We start from the raw sequence: 22,454 nt of genomic DNA, 5'->3' as shown, positions 1-22,454 counted from the left end.
TGTTTTATAAAAAGGATTGTCTGTATAAAACAAGGAGATTTTACATGCAAATCCGAGATTCAGCATCTCATTAGAAATCAGAAACCCTTGCACTGTTGGAACTGCAATGGCTAGAGAACTGCTGCCCCTTTTAGACAGGGCCTGACACATGCCTCCTTCCTGTCACCACAGCCCTCTCCTTCCTGTTAGGTTTGTTTACATGTCTGCCCTCTGCAGGCATTTGGGCTGGAAACTTTGACCTACATGAGACTTGATCCAGATCCTCCACGCTCTCAGATTTCACATGATGGGAGTAGGTCATGGCTGGAGCCCAGTCCTGATTAGAGTGTGACCACCAGAAGCCTCCCTGACACAGAGCAATGCCCGAGGATATCTCAGGCTCTCCCCTGGAGTCTGCAAATGTCACTTTATCCAACTAAGACTTACTGCAGCCTCAGCTGGCTCAGAAAGACAGTAATCCAAGAGGGCAGTTTGCAAATCCTTTGGGAGCAACTGTGAGTTGAGTCTTTAGTCTCCACGGATGGCAGCAGAGAGATCAGCTTGTGTGCAGCGAGGTTGTTTCCTCTCCAGGGAGAAAGAATGAATGAGAGCCAAGGAAGGTCTGTCCTCAGTGGGGTCTCTTCTTGAGAAGGGGCCCACCACGCTGCCTCCTGTCAAGTCTAATGGCCCCTCCAAGGGAAGTATTCCCAAAGGGAAATGTTTAGAAATCATCACTCACATTAGCACTACAGGAAAAACAAACCTCCTTTCCCAGCAAAGGGAGTTTGGGCTCTGTTAGCTATGACCTTGCTCGGTCATGCCAGCTTATAACCTTGCAACCCAGGGGTTTACAGGTGAGGGTCTAAAATTTTACTGTACATGAAGGCCCTTGGATAGTTGGTTAATTATGGAGGTTTCCTGGCCCTAGCTTGATGCCAGTTAAAATGTCTGGGGTGGATTCAGGGATCTGCATGTTTGACCAGTACCCCAGGTGATTAATATGGATAGATCAGGGTTTAAGAGGGGGAAAAAAATCAATGTAGGATTTCTATAGAAATCAGGACTATAAAGGCAGAAAGCTAGAGTTGGGGTGGGAGTAGATATTGACCACAAAGGATGTGAAGGAATTTTGGGGATGATGGAAGTTTTCTAAAACTGGATTGTGGTGATGGTTGTATAACCATATAAATTTACTCAAAGCTGTCAAACTGACAATGGGTGAATTTTATAGCATATACATTAAACCTCATAAAACTGATAAGCCCACACATGCAAGTATGCACATACTCTTGAAGTAATGATAATGTAACAAAATAAAGAGGAAGCAACTTTGGAAAAGAGTGACTGAATGTAATAATAGTGTTTTGGTTTGCTAAAGCTGCCAGAATGCAATATACCAGAAATGGAATGACTTTTAAAAAGAATTTATTAATTTGCAAGTTTAATTTCTAAGGCTATAAAAATATCCGATCTAAGGCATCCAGAGAAAGATACCTTGGCTCAAGAAAGGCTGGTGTGTCCAGAGCACCCCTATCAGCTGGGAAGGTGCATGGCTGGCATCTGCTGGGATGTTTGGCTTCTCATTTCATAAGGCTTCCCCAGGGGCATTTTCTTTCTTTGTTTCCAAAGGTCTTTTGCTGTGTGGGCTCTGTTGCCTCTGAAGTTTTTTTCCAGAGTGGTTCTTTCTTAAAAGATTCCAGTAAATCAGAAAGTACCACCCCAAATTGGGTGGGTCACACCTCCATGGAAACAACTTTACCTAAAAGATCCCACCCAGCAATATTGAAACAGGATTTAAGAACATGGCTTTTCTGGGGTACACGACAGTTTCATACCAACGTAAATGGTGATGAGGATGAAGTTGATAACCAATGCTTACTGAGCAGTGTATGGACCACACATTAAACCAAGCTCTTACAAACACTTTGGTGTCAATCCTTACTCCTGCCATTGAGGTACATGGTATTGTCACTTGAGGAAGCTGAGGCTTCACAGATTGTCTCCTCCAGGGCTCACAGCTACATAAGGAAGAAGTGGAATTTAAAGACAAGTGTTCCAATGCTAGAGGTGTAGTCCCTTAATAACTGAACCAACAGTTCAGTTCATTTGTCACATGAGGTTTAGAGTCCAACACAAGTAGATCTGAATTCTGTCTTTTCAGCCTCCAATTACCTAAACTTGAGCATCTGCCTTCATTTATCTAAGCCTCAGATTCTTACATCAGCAGAATGATGATAATATTACCTTTCACATAGGGTTCTTAGAAGAGAAAATTAAATAATATATGCAAATCTTGGTACAGATATAAAGCTTTATAGTAAATGGAGGTAGAGTTAAGATGCTATATGTAGATCCTTTAGCATAGGTTTTGATGCAAAGTACAAGCTTAACAAATATTGCCTACTAAATAACTCTACCTCTTGGTATCACTTGTTTATTTAATTTGTTTCTCACCTGAGCATTCGCAATTCTCAGATCGTAGGAGACTTACTGAGACAGATTTCACATAAAGAATAAGACACAGGTCGAGGGGTGTGGTGCAAGAGTTGTTCAGTGGTAGAATTCTCGCCTGCCATGCAGAAGACCCAGGTTCGATTCCCAGCCCTTGCATGTCCCAGAACAAACAAACAAAAAACCAAACAAACAAACAAAAAAGAATCCAACAAATGGTACTGCTATAAGGGGATACTCATATGGAAAAAGAATGAAATGTGACCCCTACCATACAGCATACAAAAAAAAAAAAAAAAAGAATAGGACTCAACCCTGTTCTCCAGGGACAATAAGCGTGTCACCTCATGACTGTAACAGAATGCTCACAAGCTATAGCTGGCAACTGAATTGGCCCTTTCAATGGTGGTGCAGAATAGAGGTCCTTGTTACGTAGTGAAAGGGAGAAAACCTTCACAAAAGAGTAGACATTTCTACCCCGTCTCATAGAATGAGCTTCTTTATAGCAGATGTCATTGTTTTTATGTTTCTAGCGTCTGATCAAACCACAGGCAGCAGCATGAAGGAAAGTTTTTTCTAGGGTTGCAGATCTGTAGAAATCTTGGTTTTCCTTGTTCAGTCAGGCTGCCTTATTTGTTTGGGGATCTCGGTGCTTCCCTTCTCTCATCTCTTTGCGTCACACGAATCCCGATGGTTCCATTCTCAGAGAGGAACTCTCCAAGTGGAAAGGCAGTACTGACTTCTTGGATGTTGATGGTACATTTACGCCCTCCATGCTAAAGCCCCAAAACTCCTGTGCAAAATACAGCTTCTCAGGGCCCTTGGGATCTGGCGTTGTGCCTCTCTCTCTGTGACATCTTCTCCATATCCCCTGTTGTGATAACGCAACCACTCGTGTAAAACTGTTCTACCTGGAGTGTGATTTCATTCCTAGGACAACTAACAAAGTCAGGTGTTTCTAAATGACTATAATTTTGGTGCACAGGGGATATTAATCCTGCCCCCCTCCCTTATTTTTCCCTTAAAACTTCCAGAAACACATGGCTGCTGGCTTTCTTTCCTGAGTTTTTCAATTCAGGGGAAAATCAGCCAAAGGTGAAGTTGATGCTACAAGCTTCATCAGGGATTAGCAGGAGATGAAACGACTCAGGAGCTGCCTTATTTCAATTTTAAATTGCAAAAGTTAAAGCAGCAACTTCGAAAATGGTGCTTCTAATTCTTAATAATGGCTGTTCACCTTTCTCACTCCTATTGAAAATAGATTGGGGGAAATATACTGAAGGTTAGCACCCAGAATATTTTAATTCTCTATGACATCAATTTAGAGAAGAAAATATGCTCATGGTCGTTAGCAGAAGTACTTTGTATTGATAATGACTGGCTTCTTTCAAGGGTCTGTCTCAGATTTTATTGGGGAGAAGATGACTCTACTTTTTATGCAGGTGTGTGGTAATTTGTAAAACATGCACATAAATGACTTGATTCTTCATTCCTCTGATACTCTTCCAATTGCCTAAACAGACCATAAAAATGGTAATACCATGGCGAACCGTTAAGTGCTCAGCTATTTAGCCCAGCAGCCCTCCTTGTTTAATAGGCTTGTTCATTTAACAGGTACAATTGGTAACCAAGTAAATCTAATTTTGCAGTAAGTTGGGAAAGTTAAGCAGCCTCTGGGAGTCCTCTGTGCTCTCTCTCCTGAAGGGGACACTAATCGCTATCTCGACTCTCTGAGCACCTGCTAATGAAGCCAGAGCCTCAGAACTGCTAATGAGTTGGGCTCTTTTTTTTTTTTTACATGGGCAGGCACTGGGATGTGAACCCGGGTCTCCAGCATGGCAGGTGACAACTCTACCTGCTGAGCCACCATGGCCTGCCCTTGACTCCTTTTATATGACTAAAAATTTGAGATTTTTTTCTTTCTATGGTGGTTATTATTTGAAGTAGCTGGGAAAGTTGGATGTGCCAATGTGTTCAGTGATTTGTGCAAACAAGTAACCTGCCAGGTCATTTAAGTAGTATTTGAATTGATTCTGGCCATCCCTCCCTGTTGGATATCAGCTATATTTTGAATGAAGTGCAAAATCCAAACTGACACAAGGAGGGTGAAGTGTGGGAATATCCCTGTTAAGCATTTCTTATCCAAAATGAATATGAATGTGTATATGTGTATGTATGTGTTTGTGCTTGTGTGTGCGTAATACTATTAAAATAATCAATGGAGAAGTAGGTGGAAAATCAATTTGGAAGGAGGAAGTAGCCAGGAAGGGGGGAAACTATTCTACAAAGAGTTTAGATTTTATTCATTGAGTGGAGGTAGAGCCATTACAGGTGTCTGAGCATAGAAAAGCCAACCTGGTGAGGGTTTGAGTTCTTACAGAGAAAGAAGCCTTGGCATACAGATCAGGAAGCATTTTGAACACGTAAGTCCGAGGTAATAAGGATTTATTTATTTTTAACATGGGCAGGCACTGGGGATCGAACCTGGGTCCTCTGGCATGGCAGGCAAGCGTTCTTGCCTGCTGAGCCACCATGGCCCACCCAGCAATAAGGATTTAAGCTGTAGTGGTATCAACCAAAATAGAGGGAACGAAGCAGATACAAACAAGAATACATTTTGTTGTGGACAGAATTCTAAAATAACCCCCTCAAATCCCTACCTTCAAGTAATATTTTTCCTTCTATAACCTCCTCCCCTTGTGCGTGGATGAGATAGGTGAATATGATGGGCTGTAAGTCCCGAGATTAGATTCATAATCAGTTGAGGTCATCAAAAGGGAGATCATTCTAGGTGGGCTGACCTAATCAGATGAACCCTTAAGCCAGGGCTTGCTGGTCTTGAGGAAGAAAGCAAACAGCTATGTTACAGGTTTTCTATGGAGAGAAGTGTCCTCCCAGAGCTGAGGGCTTCAGTCCTACAACCACAAGGAGCTGAATTCTGCCAACAACCAGTCAGCTTGGAAGAGGAACCTGACACTCAAATGAGATGGCAGTTTTGGCCGACGCCTCGATTTCGTCTTATGAGACCTTGAGCAGAGGATCTAGTCATTCCAGACTGCTGAGCTGGTCAGTGGTGAGATGATAGATGGGTGTTGTGTTTAGCTGCTAAGCTTGTGACAAGGTGTTATAAAGCAATAGAAAATTAATACAGGGCGTGATCAATCTGAATGACTCAATCAAAATGGAAAATTCCTCCACTAAAAGATACAGTCTTCTTTCAGATACATACGGTGAATCAATTGAGCTGTTAACAAAGTGGTCCCAAGCAGGGCTTCTTTCAAGTTCACTTTACTGGATATATATGATGTGTTTATAATTCCCTTTAGTCTATACCTTTCTATGCTTAATGCCATTCAAATTCTTATAGTGCTCAGTCAGGTTCAGGAGAGCTCTAGGCTCTTTGTCCATGTTTTTTCTCCTGCAGACCCAGATGTAAATTATTCTATTACAATAATGATTAAGCCTGGTTGAATGAGGTTTTATGTACAAATATATGTATCATTACATTCCTATAAGGTTTTACTCCATATAGAAGTTTTAGAGAAAGGTGTGCCTGGGAACATCAGGAGAGGAGATGTTTATGGAGAAACACTCACCAATCAACTTTCTAGGTTTCTGCCAGGTGGAATTTGCTTTGATGAGATGGCTATAGTCTAGGGAGAGACTCTACCCAGAAAGCTCAGAAATTCCTTATTTTAATGTTCTACGCAGGTTTCATCCAGCAGAGGGTAAGACCGGGCAGTCTAGATTCAGATTGAATTCAGAGTCTGGTACCTAAATGTCCAGACTTTTAAAGTAATAAAAAAGGGATGTATCTTGAAATATTTTTGGAGGACTTAATTAAATGATGTAATTCCATATAAGCACTTAGAATAATGCAGACGGTTGAAAAGTTTATCTCATCTCAGAGATGAGTTAGGATGATGATGACGATGCTGATTCAGCATAGCACACACATAGTGGGGGTCCTCTGCTGAGTGAGTGAATGAATGAATGAATGAAGCAGTTTAAGGATAATATCAGAGGAAAATTTATGAATTAAACATGAAGACTGGAACTGCCAAGTACTTTGGATGATTGTTTTGGCCTCACCAAGGAAACTTTGGAATGCCAAATTGTTTCCAAAGGTTGCTTGGTAAGCATAGGATTCTGAGCAAGGCAAGGGGAGGTTATGTGGGGGTTGTTTTAATTTGCTTTCAATGATTCATGGCACCAAGTTGTGGTCTCCAGATGTATCTATCCCCTACACTCAGGTTAAATGAGTCCAGACTGCCAGTTGAATGACTCAATAGCATTCAGCCTCCTTGTCTGGACACTAACAGTTTAACCTGTAACTCTCCCTTTTCTAGTGTGACCGTCACCAACCTCGTACTGAGAGCTTAGACTCTCTTTCAATGGTCCTTCAGGTCCAGCCCAGCAGGCATCACCACCATTCTGTTTCATTTGACTGTTATTATATATCTATACTCTAATTTTTCATATATTGAGATTGTAAGATTTTAACCCCCAGAGAATGAGCATATTTCCCGGGTTGTCTATAAAAGAAATCAGACAAACTGAGCAGACCCAGTGAGATTACAAAGCCAAATCCAAAATATATTTTTCCCAGAGTCGTTCTGGAGCAAAGACAATTTACGGGCACACTGAAAAGACTATTTTTTCTTTACTTTTTTGTTCTAAATATTTTGGGACTATAAACTTTTAAGCCTATTTTAGTTATGTAGAAGAATATCTTGATTTTTAGATATATACTGAAGTATTTAGAAATAAAGTCCCATAATGTCCAGAACTTACTTTCAACTGGGTCAGCAAATGATGTACATACAGACATCTACAGAGAGGGTATACCTAAAGCTAGTTTGGCCAAATTTTGGTAATTCTTGAGACTGAGTGGTATGTATATGGGTACTCACTTTTCTCTGTGTTTGAAAAATTCATAATAAAATGTTGGAAAGAAGCTTTAGCTGTTTTTTAAATCCATTTTACACATTCAGAGCTTTACTTGCTCTCTTCCTTTCTTCTCTTGTATGTGACTCTAATCATTTTGACTTATGAGTTGTCTCTAGTACTGCCCTCCACTATCCACTTATATTTTGTATTTTATCCTTTTATTCCCTTCTGACTATTTTGTCCAACTCTCTTCTCCTTAGAACATAGATATGTGCTCTGCTTTTAATGTGATTTTGCATTTAACAGAAGTAGGCTTCCTTAAGCTATTTCTTTTCACTGATGTCTTATTTAATAAATCAAAACCATCTCTAGCTTCTGAGGCTGAGCCCAGCCAACACTCAATTTCTTATTAGGGTGGAAGTGTCTGTAGCTTTCCGCCTGCCAGGCTACACAAAACGACTTTGCATTTAGCAATGGTGGCCTAGAAGTTTCATGGAATTAGGTCTGACTCAATTTGGCTCACTTTGATCCAAGTCTCTTAACATAATGTTCAAGTGTTTGACCCAATCAGGATCATGAAGTGGAAACCTATTTACTGAAGGCTTTTTTCCCCTTAAAATAAAAATCAAAAGGTCTATCAGAAGATGTTTAATGAAATGACCTTGCGTGGGCAACATCACAGTGTGTGAGATGAGACACTTCAAATCAACCAACCAGAAAGGTATCTTGGTGTCTCTCCATAGACAGGACACAGTTGAGCAGGTAGAAGGATAGTGATCCTGCAGAGAGAAACAGGAAGCAGCCAATAGTTGTGCTCACATCTTTTTACTCAGAGAGTTACTTATCTGAGTGTGTCTGCTTTAACCTTTTTGGAGGTGATGATGGTGACATTGGATCCCATCAAGTTATGGAATTCTTTGGGAAGACCTTGACCTACGAAGCTCCTCTAAAGTTTTTTGCCATCTCAGTCTTCCTGATGATGCTGTGATGTTGATGGAATTGTCCCGAGTTGAAGGTGCTGAAACAGAGACTAGGAGATCTGAGGAATTTGCATAATGACTCACAGCTGGGTGTCCACATAGGTCTAGGCCTCCAGACTCAGAGCTCATCTCTCCCTCCCTCCCTCCTTCCTCCCCACCCTCCCTCCCTTCCTCCCATCTTTCCTTCCTCTCCTTCAACACTCAAGATGCTGTTACAGGCTTTGCAGCCACATCTGTACCTAAGATAAGTAAAAGGCCTTTCTCTCACGGAGCTTGTATTCTCAGGAGTGATGCATTCTATTTAAAAAAAAAAAAAAAAAAAAGGACAGAGTAAGTAGAGTCAGGGGTGCTGGGGGTATGGAGAAGCAAGCTTAAATAGAGGATTTGGACAGGTTTCTTTAAGAAGGTAACTTTGAATAACAGCTTGAAGAAGGTGGGGTTTAGCTATGCAGATACCTAGGGGTCAGAAATCACAGATCAGGAAACCACCTTATAGTCGAGGCAGGTGGGTTTGTGGCATGATTGCAGAACAGCTAGAAGGCCAGTATGCCCAGCATAGAGGGACAAGGGGACAGAGGAAGCCAGGATTTGTAGGGACTTTAGTGTGCACTCTGAATAAAATGGGGATCCATTGCAGGAACTTAAGCAGAAAATGGCGAGACTGACCTTCATTTCTAAGGGACACCATGGCTGCTGCGTTAAGGCTAGATGGTTGTAGGCGAGGGCAGAACCACAAAACACCTAAGATGTCATTAATGAAATCCAGGAGAAAGATGCTGTGCTTCACATTGGGCAAGGACAGTGGAGGCTGGGAAAAGTGCTCGGGGTCAGATATGTTTTGCAGGCAAGACTGAAGAAATTTCCTAGTGGCTGGGATATGAAGTGTGAAAACAATTGAGGGGAGGACACTCCTGAGGATTGGGATTAAAACTTTGGAAAGGATTCAGTGGCCCTTTGAGATGGGAAAGTTACCATTTGCTCTCATTTGTGATAGTATGGAATAGTCTTGGAAAAGTTTAGTTTGGGCTTCTTTTTTTGGAAATACCTGTTAGATATCTTAATAGGGAGATTTACAGACTAGGAGGAAGGTTTGGGGTATATATAGAGAAAGATGGTATAAAACTTTGATAGACAAGTAGCCAACCTTTGCTTACATATCCTATACAGTGTGAGCATTTATTTTATAACATGCTCTTCTCTGTTGGATATTATTTCCCTTTAAGTGTCCTTTACAAAGTCCAGAAATCCTTCTCTCTGAAGGTTTTACTTCTTGGCTCTGTTTCTTTTCCCAAATTTTCTTTTTTATTAATGAGATATAATTCATATTTTGTAAATTCACCATATAGAAATGTGCAATTCATTTATGCATTATACAAATATTCATTTTTAGTTTCTAATATATTAGAAAAACTAGAAGGAAATACCTGAAACTGTTGAACTATAATCCAGTAGACTTGATTCTTGGTGATGATTGTGTAACTATAGCGCTTTTATGGTGCAATTGTGAAAACCTTGTGACTGATACTCCTTTTATCCAGTGTGTGGGCAGTTGAGTAAGAAAATAAAGACAAAATAAATAAATAATAGGGAGGATAAGGGGTAAAGGATGTTTTGGGTTTTTTTTTTTATTTAATTTTATTTTTTGAGTAATGAAAATGTTCTAAAATTGATTGCAGTGATGAATGCACCAACTATATGATGATACTGTGTGCCACTGATTGTATACTTTGGATGATTACATGGTATGTGAATATAGCTCAAGATTACATTTCTAAAAAAATACACAGTTCAATGTTTTTAGTGTGTTTACAAGGTTTTGCAATCAACACCAATATTTGGTTCCAGAAAATATTAATTTTCTCAAATGCCGTATCCATTAGCAGGTACTCATTCTCTCTTTCCACCCAGTTCCTGAGAACCATTAATCTGCTTTCTATTGCTAAGGAATTGCCTATTATGGATATTATGTATAAATGGAATCATGCACTATGTTACCTTTTGTGTCTGGCTTTTTTCACTGAGTGTAATGATTTCAAGGTTCATCCATGATATAACATTCATTGATACTTGATATTTTTCTTCAAATGACAATGCATTGAATGAATATAACACATTTTGTGTGTCTATTCATCGGTAGGTGGGCTATGGGGTCTTTCCACTTTTTGGCTTTTATTAATTATCCTGCTTTGAACATTTATGCACAAATTTTTATAAGAACATGTATTTTCAGTTCTCTTCAGTGTATACATAGGAGTGGGATTGCTATGTGTACTAGTTAAGGTTCTCTAGAGAAATAGAATCAACAGAAATATTCGTAAATATAAAATTTATAAAAGTGTTTCACATAACCATGGGAGCGTAGAGTCCAAAATCCGCAGGGTAGGCTGTGAAGCTGATGGTTCTGATGGAGGGTCTGGACGAACTCCACAGGAGAGGCTCACCGGCCGAAGCAGGAAGAGAGCCTGTCTCTTCTGAATCCTCCTTAAAAGCCTTCCAGTGATTAGATTGAGCATCACTTATTAGAGAAGACACTTCCTTTGGCTGATTACAAATGGAATCAGCTGTGGATGTAGCTGACGTGATCATGATTTAATTCTATGAAATGTCCTGCTTGCGAAAGACAGGGAGCACTTGCCCAAGCAGACAAACAGGTACCACCACCTGACCAAGTTGACACATGAACCTGACCATGACACTTTGTCACTTGGTAACTGTACTTAACATTTTGAGGAAGTCTTCCACAGTAACTGCACCATTTTACATTCCTGCCAGCAGTGTATGAAAGTTCTCATTTCTCCACATCCTGCTCAACCCTTGTTATTATCTGACTTTTGATTATAGCCATCCTACTATATGTGAAGAGGTATCTCATTGTGACTTTGATTTGCATTTCCTTGATAGCTAAAGAAGTTGAGCATCTTTTCATGCACTTATTGGCCATTTATAAATTTTCTTTGGAGAAATGCCTATTCAAGTTATTTGCCCATTTTTTATTGGGTTATTTGATTTTTTATTATTCTTGAATTCTTTTATTATTGTAAGAATAATTTTTATGTTCTGGATACTAGACACTTATCAGATACATGATTTGAAAATGTTTTCTCCTATTCTATGGGTTGTCTTTTTTACTTCCTTGATGGTATCCTTTGCATTAAAGTTTTTCACTTTGATGAGGTTCAATTTTTCTATTTTATCTTATTTCTCATGAGGATTTATATCTATGTTTTCCTCTAAGAGTTTTATAGTTCTGCCTCTTACACTTAGGTCTTTAATTCAGGTTGAATTAATATTTTCATATAGTGTGAATTAAGGGGTCTGAAGTCATTCTTTTGCATGTGGATAACCAATTGTCTGAGTAAGATTTGTTGAAAAAAACAAGCTATTCTTTCCCCATTGAAGGATCTTGGCACCTTTCTTGAAAATTCCCTGAATTTGCTTTTTAGTATCCTTCCCAACTCCCTTATTTAGTAGAAGAAGCATGTATATGAATACAAGCATATATAATTTTAAGAGACCAGAAGATTTTGGATTTTTACTTGAAAAAAATAATATATATATATATGTGAAACTTCATCCTGATAACTGTAGTTATTTGAGATTAGTGAATAGAGCTAAAATGGACATCATGGTGCAGATTAGTAGACATTTCCAGATATCCAGTATGATTGTTATTAACTTAACTCTCGACATAATTGTTCATTTTCTAATGAAACTCACTCACACCTGCTTTTTAGAGCTTCCTGCTGTTGGCTATAAAAATTAGTTGAAGAATATCATCTGGATCAGCAGAAGTATCAACCGCAGTCATGGAGAGAGAAATCTAGCATCAAAAGCAAGCTCAGGAAAAGCATGGAGGGGGGAACCTTGGAACTTCTGGGTCTGTTTGGGTTAGTAGATGAAGCACGTCTTTATTTTAGTATGTCAGAACATCAGAACTGGGGGAAATGTTAAGGATTCTATTATCTAATTCTCTATATTATTCAGCTGAGGAAATTGGTGCTTTGAGTGGGGAGATAAATAAGGCAGCACAGTAGAATGGAGAGAACATGGACATGACTTTGAATCTGTATTAGTCAGGGTTCTCTAGAGAAGATATATATATATATATATTTAAGAAACGTTTTATATATGATGTTGGGGGGCTGGCAAGTCAAAACTCTGTAACATGAAATGTAGACTGGAAACTCAGATAAAGATGATGTCGAAGTCCTTAGCCTGAATTCCTCAGGGAAAGCCAGTTGGCTGGAAATTCTGGCAAGAGCCAATATAGAATTTGAGGCTGAAATTATTCTTCTGACCTCTGAAGAGGCTTTAAAGCCCCCGACTGATTGGATGAGGAGATTACCCACATTGCTGAGGGCAAACTCTTTGTTGATTTGATGTAATCAAAGATGTACACGCAATCTAAGAAATAATAAGTGGTGTTTTACCAAACCACTGGACACCGTAACTGAGCCAAGTTGACACATAGAATTAACCATCATATGGTCCCATCATTTTATTTAGCTCTGTGCTTTTGGCAGGTGACTTCACCTAACTGAACTTGTGTTTGTCCATCAGTAAAATGACATGATGATGCTTTCATTGCTTCACTGTAAGGATGTTGAACAGGATAGGTTAAATACCTACCTCAGTACCTGGCACAGAGGAAGCATTTGATAGAAGCGTTGTTCTGTTACTATGATTATCACTTGATTCCCACTAGACTTTCGGGCTTGCGTAACTTCTACTCAGCTCAGATATTGGCTCAAACATCACTTCCCCGAGGAAAGCCCGTGTGGCCCTCTCCATTCCACTGCTCTCCTTTTTCCACACACATGCCCAAGTCTCAGCTCCTAATCTGTACATCCCCCTTCCCATGTTCTCAGAAGGCCAAGTGATTTTTTTTTGTTACTTGTCAGTAGTTTGCAGTCACACACACACATACACACACACACACCAGTTTCACAAATGTTTGTTACAGATATTTATCTTTTAATTGAAATACAAATTATATGCAATAAAAGTCACTCGTCAACATATACAATTGTATGGAGTTTTGACAAACACAGGAATGTAAGCCTCACCAAAATCAAGATATAGAACAGGTTCATCACCCTGAGCATTCCTAGTGCCCCTTTGTAGTCAATCTTTCTTCCCAGCCCATCTCTGCAAACCACTAATCTGTTTTTGCCCATATAGCTAGCTTTTCCCAAAATTTTATAAAAATGAAATTCAGCATGTAGCCTTTAGAGTATGGCTTCTTTCAGTAAATAGTGCATTTGAGCTTCATCCATGTTGTATGCTCTAGTGATTTATTCTCTTTTTTTGCTGGAGTTGTATTCCATTATATGGATATACCAGCTTCTTATCCATTCACCCATTGAAAGATGTTTAGGTTGTTTCCAGATTTGGGTGGTTATAAATAAAGCCATTATGGATGTAAATATATGGAATTTTGAGAAACTATAAGTTTTTTTCACTTGGGGAAAGGCCTAGGCATGGGATTTCTGGGTCTATCTGGGGTATTTTGTCTCTAAAAAAAATAGAAGAAATATCTAAAGCATTTTTTTGGTAGGAGTAATGTGAGTTTCAGGAACATCGTTGTTCTTTATAATATTTGGCATACTTTTCTTATCCTTATGGCATTTTGTTAAAATTAAACTCACAAAATTGTACAATATGAGTCAATTCAGTGACTGAGATATGTTCTGTAAATATGTCAAGGTCTGCACGTGGACTTTCAACAAAGCTAAAGTCCTTTTATGCCTCTCAACACTAAGTTTACTATGCCATTAAGACCTCTTAATGAGTCTATCACTAGGAAGGAATCGACCTTATCTGTACCTGACAAGGCGCCCATTCAGAATAATGGCATTCTCTCTTCATTGTACCACTTCTAGGAAGTCCTGAATTCACTTCGCATACATGCCCCCAAATCCCTCCCTCTCCCACCTTTGTTCTTTCCCCATATTCCCTCTGCCTCCACCCCATGAGATGTTGCTCACCCCTACATCTCTTCTGGATGAAAAGAGTTTCTTGTCACCAGGATGGAGAATTTTGAAAGCATTAGCTTCTCCCTTGAATACAGATCATGGCCCTATGGTCTGACCCCTGTCCCTACAAGGGAAGAGGAGGAGGATTGCAAGAAAGAATGAACAGGCAGGTAACCTGTTGGGCCAAAACAAAAAGGGGTGAAGGAGCAGGGGCCCACCCTACCGGGTCATTATCAGGCATCAGCAAGTGGGGCCCCACCAGCAGTCTTGGAGGTGTCAATGGGGATAATTCTGGGCAGAAAACCCTTTTCACAAAGTGCCTTTGGTCTATGTTTCAGAAAATGCCATTAGCTGTGGTGATGATAAATGGCCTTTTAAACCTCTGGAACAGTCATCCACTCAGTGCTGAAGACTTTCAGGTAATGCAAAGAGCAACCATTGACTGAAAACATGAAATATGGTCTAGTTCACCCTCCACCCACTACAGTGTTTCACCTGGTAATCACTCTGCAGCAAGATTTACTTTTGGTTTCACAAACATCTTCTTAAGTTAAATTAGATAGAAGGGATCTTCTCCTTTGTCAAGTGACTTCTTAGAGTTTAGCACTTGTAAGTTCCTTTTTTTTTCATTAACCCTCTCATAATCACCTTGCTATCAAGTGTTTCAGAAGAGAAAATTATATGTGACATTGAATGCCATTGGAAGTTGGGCTGATGGGATATTCTATGGGAAGTAGGATGAGGGTTCCTTGACTATAGGGTATTATGAGGAAGTGGGATATGTAATTGGTATTTTATCTTCTTCTCCCAATTTGTTATCCTGGAGATCTTTGACTTTTTTCCCCAAAGCTTGACTTGACTATAACTTTTTCTTTGGAGCCCTTTTTTGTTGTTGATTCTGCCCCTTCTGCTCAGACTGAATAATTATTCTTTTTTTCTATTAGAGAAGTTTAGGTTTACAGAAAAATCACACAGAAAGTACAGAATTCCCATGTCCCTTCTCTTGCCCCCCCAATTCCTTTTTTGTGACTGAATAATATTCCATTGTGCATGTAAGCTGCCTTTGGTTTATCCATTCATTGACTGATGCACACTTGGTTTACTTCCATCTTTGGCTATTGTGCATAATGCTGCTGTGAATATCGGTGTGAAGCTTTCTGTTCTAGGCCCTGCTTTTAATTCTTTGGGGTCCACATACTGAGGAGTGGGATTGCTGGATCATATAGTATTTCTATACTTAATTTTCAGACAAATAACTTCCTCCATCCTTTCTCACTCCCAGAGCACTCTGTGGCTACTTCCACAAAGGGTTCATGTCACCATTGTATGACCCTTTCTCACATACCCCTCACCAGCATTCCCACTGAGACCCTTGATGCCAGGAGGTCTGATTAGGCTGACTTCCCCTTGCCTGGGCAGGCACCCTGCAGACACTCAGTAGACACCAAGTATTTACTGGGTGAATGAATGAAGTCATCTTTCTGCAGGCTGTATGTTTGTTTGAATCCTGAGAATGTGAAAAATATGTCCAGAAGCAAGGAGGCAGGCAAGAAGGCAGGAGGGAAAGAAAGAAAAAGAAAATCGTAATCCATGACATATCTAATTGAATGCCATTTTAGAAAACAATGAGAAATGGCTCAATGAAAAGATTTTTAAAAAGGAATAAATAATTCTTAGGATGGCGGACAAAATCATGTGGCATACTAAGAAATCCTAGGAATAGAGATACATTGCTTTGTTAGTTTCTGGAAGACTTACTTAATATATCCCTCTCCCTCTGAAGTCTTTTTAGTTCCTAAATCTGTCTTTTAATCCTTTTCAATTTACTTAAAACAGCTCCAGGATAACAATTTCTTAACTTTCTCTCTCTTGCTCTTTCTCTTTCACCTTCCCTCTCTCTCCATCTCTCTTACTCTCTGTCTGTCTCTCACACACATGATCTCCCATCTTCTTAAACACTAACAATATCTTTCTTCATCTAATTTTCGGAAAGCATCATGTTTCTTAGAGGACAAAATTTGAAACTCCACCTAGGATTGTACTTATTTGTGTGTACTAAAAGGAAAATTATATGATGCCGAGACAGAATTCCTCAGAGAAGATTTCCACTGCTGCTCTTACTCTGCCCGGGGATCCACTTAGGAGGGAACTATTCACACGCATCCATGCATCCACCAGGATGGCAATCAATACCCACCAGCCTCGTTTTTATTTATTTGTGGATCGAGTCTGCATCTCTGCAGCTTTAGAGATTTTTTACACTTTAGGCAAGTGTAGTAATAAATAGCATTTTGCTTTGACATGATCCGGAAAAGGAGTAGCCCACGTGATTGGGTCTTGACTTTTCTTAAATCTTTCAGCTCAGGTTCACCAACATTTAATAAACTTCTGCCAGATGCTAGGCAAAATTAACACACCATGATACCCAGACTCAAAGAGAGAAGCAGGTATGCTCAGTGGCTGTGGTGAGAGCCCACCTGGACACAGTGGAGCCTTCAGCCCAGCCTGGCGTCTTGGGGAAGCTCACTGATTGGAATGCCAAATCTGTGCGTACAAGTTTTAATCATTATATGCCTCCGTCATTCACTGTCAGGTGGAGGACACTTAATAAGACCCAGCTGAATGACCACAGTGTCCTCTTCAGGGACAAGAGTTTCTGTGCTTGCTGCAACCCAGAGATGTTCCCAGATTTTCCTCCACACAGAGCCCTTTGCACCCTGCCACCACACACCCTTTAACTGTGGCCCTGCTTTATATTTTCATTCAGTAGTTTGCTCCTCTCCTGCTATTACAAAGCAGTGCACCTGGCTTTATCAGTTCTACCACCCACCGCATACCTGTGCAATTTGTTCATTCCTGTTTGCACTGGATAAGAAAGACAAACACCAAACTTTTATAAATGGTGTGTGAATAAGATTATGTAGTCTAATGCATAGATGGGTGTAGTCATTGTTTTTGTTTTTTTTTTCTCTCTCTCTCTCTCTCTTTTGCCAGTGGGGTAAGAGAAGGAGGATCCTCTATCCCCGATCCTACCATGGGGACACAAAACTCAGAAACTACAGATTCCCACTGAATTTTCATCAAATGTTTGCCCAAAGTCCAGCCACATAGTTTTGCAGGAAAGGGGCCCTCCAGCACGGGATGATGTTGACCGAATTTTGAGTCAACAAGATGTTATTTCTTTTATTTATAAGGTCTCCATTTGGCATGACTGCAAGTCACTTTGTCTGAAGAGACCTGTAGACAGCGCATAAGATGCTCAGGGGCTGATGTGTGTGTACCTGAGCACAGCATATAGATGTGGAAAGAGTAGGTAGAAAGAGGATGAAGTTTGGAGTTGAAGCAAGTGGAAATTGAATGCGCTCTCTGCCATTACTCAGCTTGTGACTCTGCCAAAGAACTTACCTCCTGAGTCTGTTTCCTTGTCTCTAATCCACATGGAGGAATGAATGAGCCAAGGTCTTTAAAATGCTTAGTGCAGCATCTGGTACATGGCACATGCTCAATTAGTTATATTATTTGCCTTTCTTTGTGCCTGGCGCTTTAGAGATGCTCAATAGATGTTACTTGAATGGGTGAATAAATCTAGGAACTGAGACGTGAAGTTATTTTTCCACCACTAAAAATGGGTATATAGACATAGTACAAGGGACCTTGGCTAAGAGCAGAGTCATCTGGCCAGGGCATGGGTCTTGCTATTTGAGTTTTCCAGAAGCAAATGCTGAGGTGGAGTTTGGAGTGCAAGAGGTTTTTTGGAGATCAACACCTATGAAAGGAAGGGGGTAGAAAATGGATAGGGCAAAGGGAAAGTCCAGCTGCTGCGCAGGCCAAAAAAAACCTTGGCCAAGCAGGTGGAGAGTTCAGGGTGGGCACTGCCCACCTGCATTGTCTTTTGTTGGGCGAAAGTAGCCTGGCCCTTATATCCCCACTCAGCCGCCAAAGGCGGGATGTCCTGGGAGGGTAGCTTCCATTCAGGGGACTCTGCAGCTCAGCAGCCCCTGAAGGAGCTGACAGCTGGACAGGCTGCTGACGCCAGTCCCTGGAGCCAGTCAGTCCTCCCTGAAAGGAGGTTTATCTCCATCTCCACCCCAGTGGTAGTTGGATTAGTGAGGGCAGAGGAAGGTAACAGATCTCAGGAACTTCACCAGAGCTGTTGACTGTATTCAACTGATGGCAGATATTCACTAAGAAAAATTTCATAGATATTTGTACCCCATAATAGTGTTATTTCTATGAGAAAGCGACATTCCCCAACAGATAGAATAGTAGGGCCCTAAAGGAAGGATGTAGTTCAAACAGAGGCAGCTATCTAATTGCAGTAGTTAAAATTCAGGCAGTGGAATCATGCATACATCGGGTCAAGTCCTGAATATGCAACTAACGCCTGCCATTTAGTCATTTGACCTCCCTAGGCCCTCAGGTTCCTGAACTGTAAAATGGGGATAAAAATATAGTCCCTGCGTAACATTGTTTTGAGGATTAAATGAATTAATGCATTTAAAGGACTTAGCATTGTGTTTGGCACATGATGTTCACTCAATATATTTTAGCTGTTACTATCGTTCACAATAGAGAATTTTTTTTCCAATTCGTTAGTGAGGACCAGTTTGAAACTAATGTCAGGCCTCCTTTCCACAAAACACACATACTGTATATCTTTTAAAATATGATGCATAAAATTACCCTTAAATGAATCACTAGTAAAAACACATAGATGTTAGATGTAAGAGTCAACATTCCTTGTGATTTTTCTCTTTCTGACAATTTTGACTGAATCATAAACTACAGAGTCTCCCAAGACATCATTATCTCCGAGCTTTAGCCAAGTTCTGGTGTTCTGCTAAAAACTAACATAAAAATGAGCAAAAGGTGTTTATGGAATCATAGGACAAGGCTATGCCACGGTGTCTATCCTCTCTGTGAGATTCATGGAACGCATTATTGTAGTAAATTACCCAAGAAATCCTATTTCAGTAAGAACACTATTCCAGTGCTTAATGTTGTTGAATCCGGGTTACCCAATTATTTTTGGCCCTGTGACCCTGATTTTCAGAACTCCTATTTATATCTTCTGGAACATAATTAGAGAAATGCATGCAGTACATATCTAACCTGAATGAACTCTGCCTCACTCACTGGTCAAGATTCTGGTGCCCAGAGGAGGCCGAACTTTATTATTTAGAAAGTTTTAAATTGCAAGTAACCATAATCCTATTCTGTCACACTCAAGCAAACACATAGATGTATTGCATCAAATTATTGCAAAGAATAAGGGTGGAGTTCAGGCATGGCTGAATCCAGTGCCCAAATAATGCCATTTCTCCATCTCCAGATTGTCCCTTTCTCTGTCAGCCTTTTATTTGCTCCCCAAGTGGTTAAAACATGGTTGTGGTGCCTTGGGGAGTTATATACTCAGAGAAACATGTACCCAAGAAAAACATCTTCTTAATTCGTTCCCTTGGAAGTGAATCCATTGTAAATAGAAAATTTTGATAAAGTTACTTCAGTTAAGGTATGGCCTGAATGAATCAGGATGGGTCTCAGGCCTATTACTGGGGTCTTTTACAAGCAGAATGAAATTCAGACATAGTAGAAGAAAGCCACAGGAAGTCAACAGAATTCAGAAGAGAAAGGAGAAGGTGTGGCATTATGTATCACATTGTGACAGAAAAGCCAGGAGCCAGGATAGCTGGTGGCCAGCCCCAGAAAACTACATCTTCTGGGAGAAAGCATTACCTTGATGATACCTTGATTTTAGGCTTCTCCTAATGACAAAACCGTGAGCCACTAAATTGCCATTGCTTAAGCCAACCCATTGCATGGCATTTATTTTAGCAGCCAGGAAACCAAAACACCAGCCAGCAGCAGTTCTAAGTTTTCCATGAGATTAACAACCCCAAGAAAGGGAGAAATAAAGTTAATTTTTGGCAAGTTTAGGAAAAGAATCAGGGTGGTCGTTCAGTAGCTCAGATTGGGTCATATGCTCACCTGACATGATCACTGTGGCCAGCATGATGTAAGGTTTTAATTTTCTCAATGCAGGTCAGATGTCCACCTCTGGAACTGACATAGGATCCTGTTTATCCAAAGCACAAAGACTTAGAGTAGGAGTGGGTGGCTTCCCAAGACAATTCAGGGGTTCTGGGGGCTGTTTCCAAGAGGAGCAGCTGCTAAACCGACTCATCTGTCTTTCAGGATACCTTTTAAAACCTTCAGGGACCAAAGGGTTAAGCTTCAAATTGCCCCCAGTGCTGGCATGGCCATCTGAGAGCTTTGTCTTGCCAAAATGGCTCTATGCTGAATTTGCAGAAAGGTTTAATTTCTCCTTCAGAGCTCTGAACAAGGTTATTAAGAGGCCCTTTCAAGTTCTTCTTCTGGGAAGCTCTGCAAACAGCTGTGTTGAAAGGTAGAGAGAGGAGGCATTAGCGTGTTGGAGACTCAGGCGGTGTTCCCTCCAGCAGCCCCAGGCTTTATCCGGGCAACCTGGAGGGGGAAACAGCAGCAGGCAGGGATGCCAGAGGACTGAGAATTTTCACCAAAGCTCATTTCTGATTGGATGCCTGCCATTGGTGCTCTGCACAGCCATATCAGGGGGTTAAAAAAATAAGGCTGATATCCAAAAAAATGTCTGATTCAGTTGAGGATGAGGATTATCTGGTCCCAAAACAGTGCATTGCTGACTTCTCAACCGGGAGAACTTACATACTGGGCGATTTCTTGCTAAGTTTGAATATGTGCTGCCATAAAAGACTCTGCAGTTCTGGCGTGGGTGATGTGCTTGAAATGCACGAGCTATTGCAAGATCTGTGACCAGAAAAGGGACAAGTAGGTAGGGAGTATGGTGTGTGAAAAGACCACTGAACTGGGATACAGATCTAAATTTGTGTCAGTTCACTGGAAAAAAAAGTCCCTTCTCCTCTCTGGGCTTCACTTCTTCATCTCACACGTGAGAACACTGGACTAGATTAGGGATGGCAAATAATCTCATGCCATGGGTCCACTCTTACTGCGTTGACACCGTGTTGAGAGAGATTCTGAAGTTATGTCCTCGTGCTTCAAGAAATAATCGTGTAATCAGTTTGCAGTATTTGCTGTGGCCATGGGAAAAAGGGTGTTAGTGGCACATGTCTTTTATTTGCTCTTCTAGAAGATGATAGTCCATAATTATAAACCCTTTAACATTTTCTCTGATGGTTGAGACTAGATAATTGCTTTCAGCTCCTTCCATTTACCTTAAATGTTATCCTGCACAAGTTTTCTATAAAAATATAGGATTGTATTTTGATCATTACAACTCAAAACATGTATAAAGCAGGGCACTGTACCTAGTCATCTGATTTATCAAGGTTTGCAGCTTCCCTTTGCTGTGTGTTTCAGTATGTGAACTCTGCCATACATTAATAAATTGCAGTGTGTTGAATCACTGCTGCTGCTTTGGCTTGTATTTTTCTTCCTCCCTCAGCCCGGAGCACGTTGTTCCGTTCTGAGAGTCCATAGCTCCCACAGATGCTGGGAAACCATGTCTGAGCAGCTGGAGAGTTCCTGGGGCAGGGTTTTGATCAAAGCTTGGTGACTTTTCAGTTCATTGTGTTCTCTTCAGCTAAGCTGTCACTGTTCTTTTTCTTTTACGTCTTTTAAAGGAAGTACTTCTTTGCACAGCAATTCAATTCAACAAACACTTTCTAGTGTCAATTGTGGGTAACTCCCTGTGCTAAGTGCAAGAGAAAAATAAAGATGAATAAGACACAGGCAGTGTCCTTGAAGGGGTCACAAGCTAGTGAGGGAGATTGGACTCAACTAACTGCAATAAAAATCAGGCTGTGATAAGTACTTTGAAAGAGGTATTCAAATGCAGAACACCGTAAGAGCAAGAATGAAACAGAGAAAAACGTGTTCTGGGTGAATAGGCTTTGGGAAAGTTTTCAGAGCAGCTATTTGAGCTTGGTTGAAAAGGATGAACTCTTAAGTACAAAGAAGGGTGTTCTCCAGTGGAAGTAACCAACATGTGCAAAAGCTAAAGGGTATGGTGCGCATGGTGCGTCCAGAGAATGATGAATGAATGGGTCAAAGTGGCTGGGATCTGTAAGGGTGGAGGAGAAGGGGCTGGAGATCAACTCACTTCAGTTTATGAAACAGGCTAGAAACCTAATAGGTAACAGACAGTACACTATCGGGTGAG

General features: G+C 40.5%; 1 long non-coding RNA gene across 4 annotated transcripts in view; it reads left to right on the top strand.

Annotated features, from left to right (window-relative positions):
• Window positions 1-22,454, top strand: part of LOC143667544 (uncharacterized) — a 92,723-nt gene that overhangs the window by 38,312 nt on the left and 31,957 nt on the right. For all 4 annotated transcript variants that reach the window (XR_013168087.1, XR_013168088.1, XR_013168085.1 and 1 more), the window contains 2 exons: window positions 12,035-12,187; window positions 14,614-14,694. This is a non-coding gene — a long non-coding RNA (uncharacterized LOC143667544). The remainder of the gene's footprint in view (window positions 1-12,034; window positions 12,188-14,613; window positions 14,695-22,454) is intronic.

The sequence above is a fragment of the Tamandua tetradactyla genome, chromosome 23 (genome assembly GCF_023851605.1).
Source record: "Tamandua tetradactyla isolate mTamTet1 chromosome 23, mTamTet1.pri, whole genome shotgun sequence".
NCBI classification, from domain to species: Eukaryota; Metazoa; Chordata; class Mammalia; order Pilosa; family Myrmecophagidae; genus Tamandua; species Tamandua tetradactyla.
Note: the sequence above shows the minus strand (reverse complement) of the source record. Positions and strands in the feature narration are given on the sequence as shown.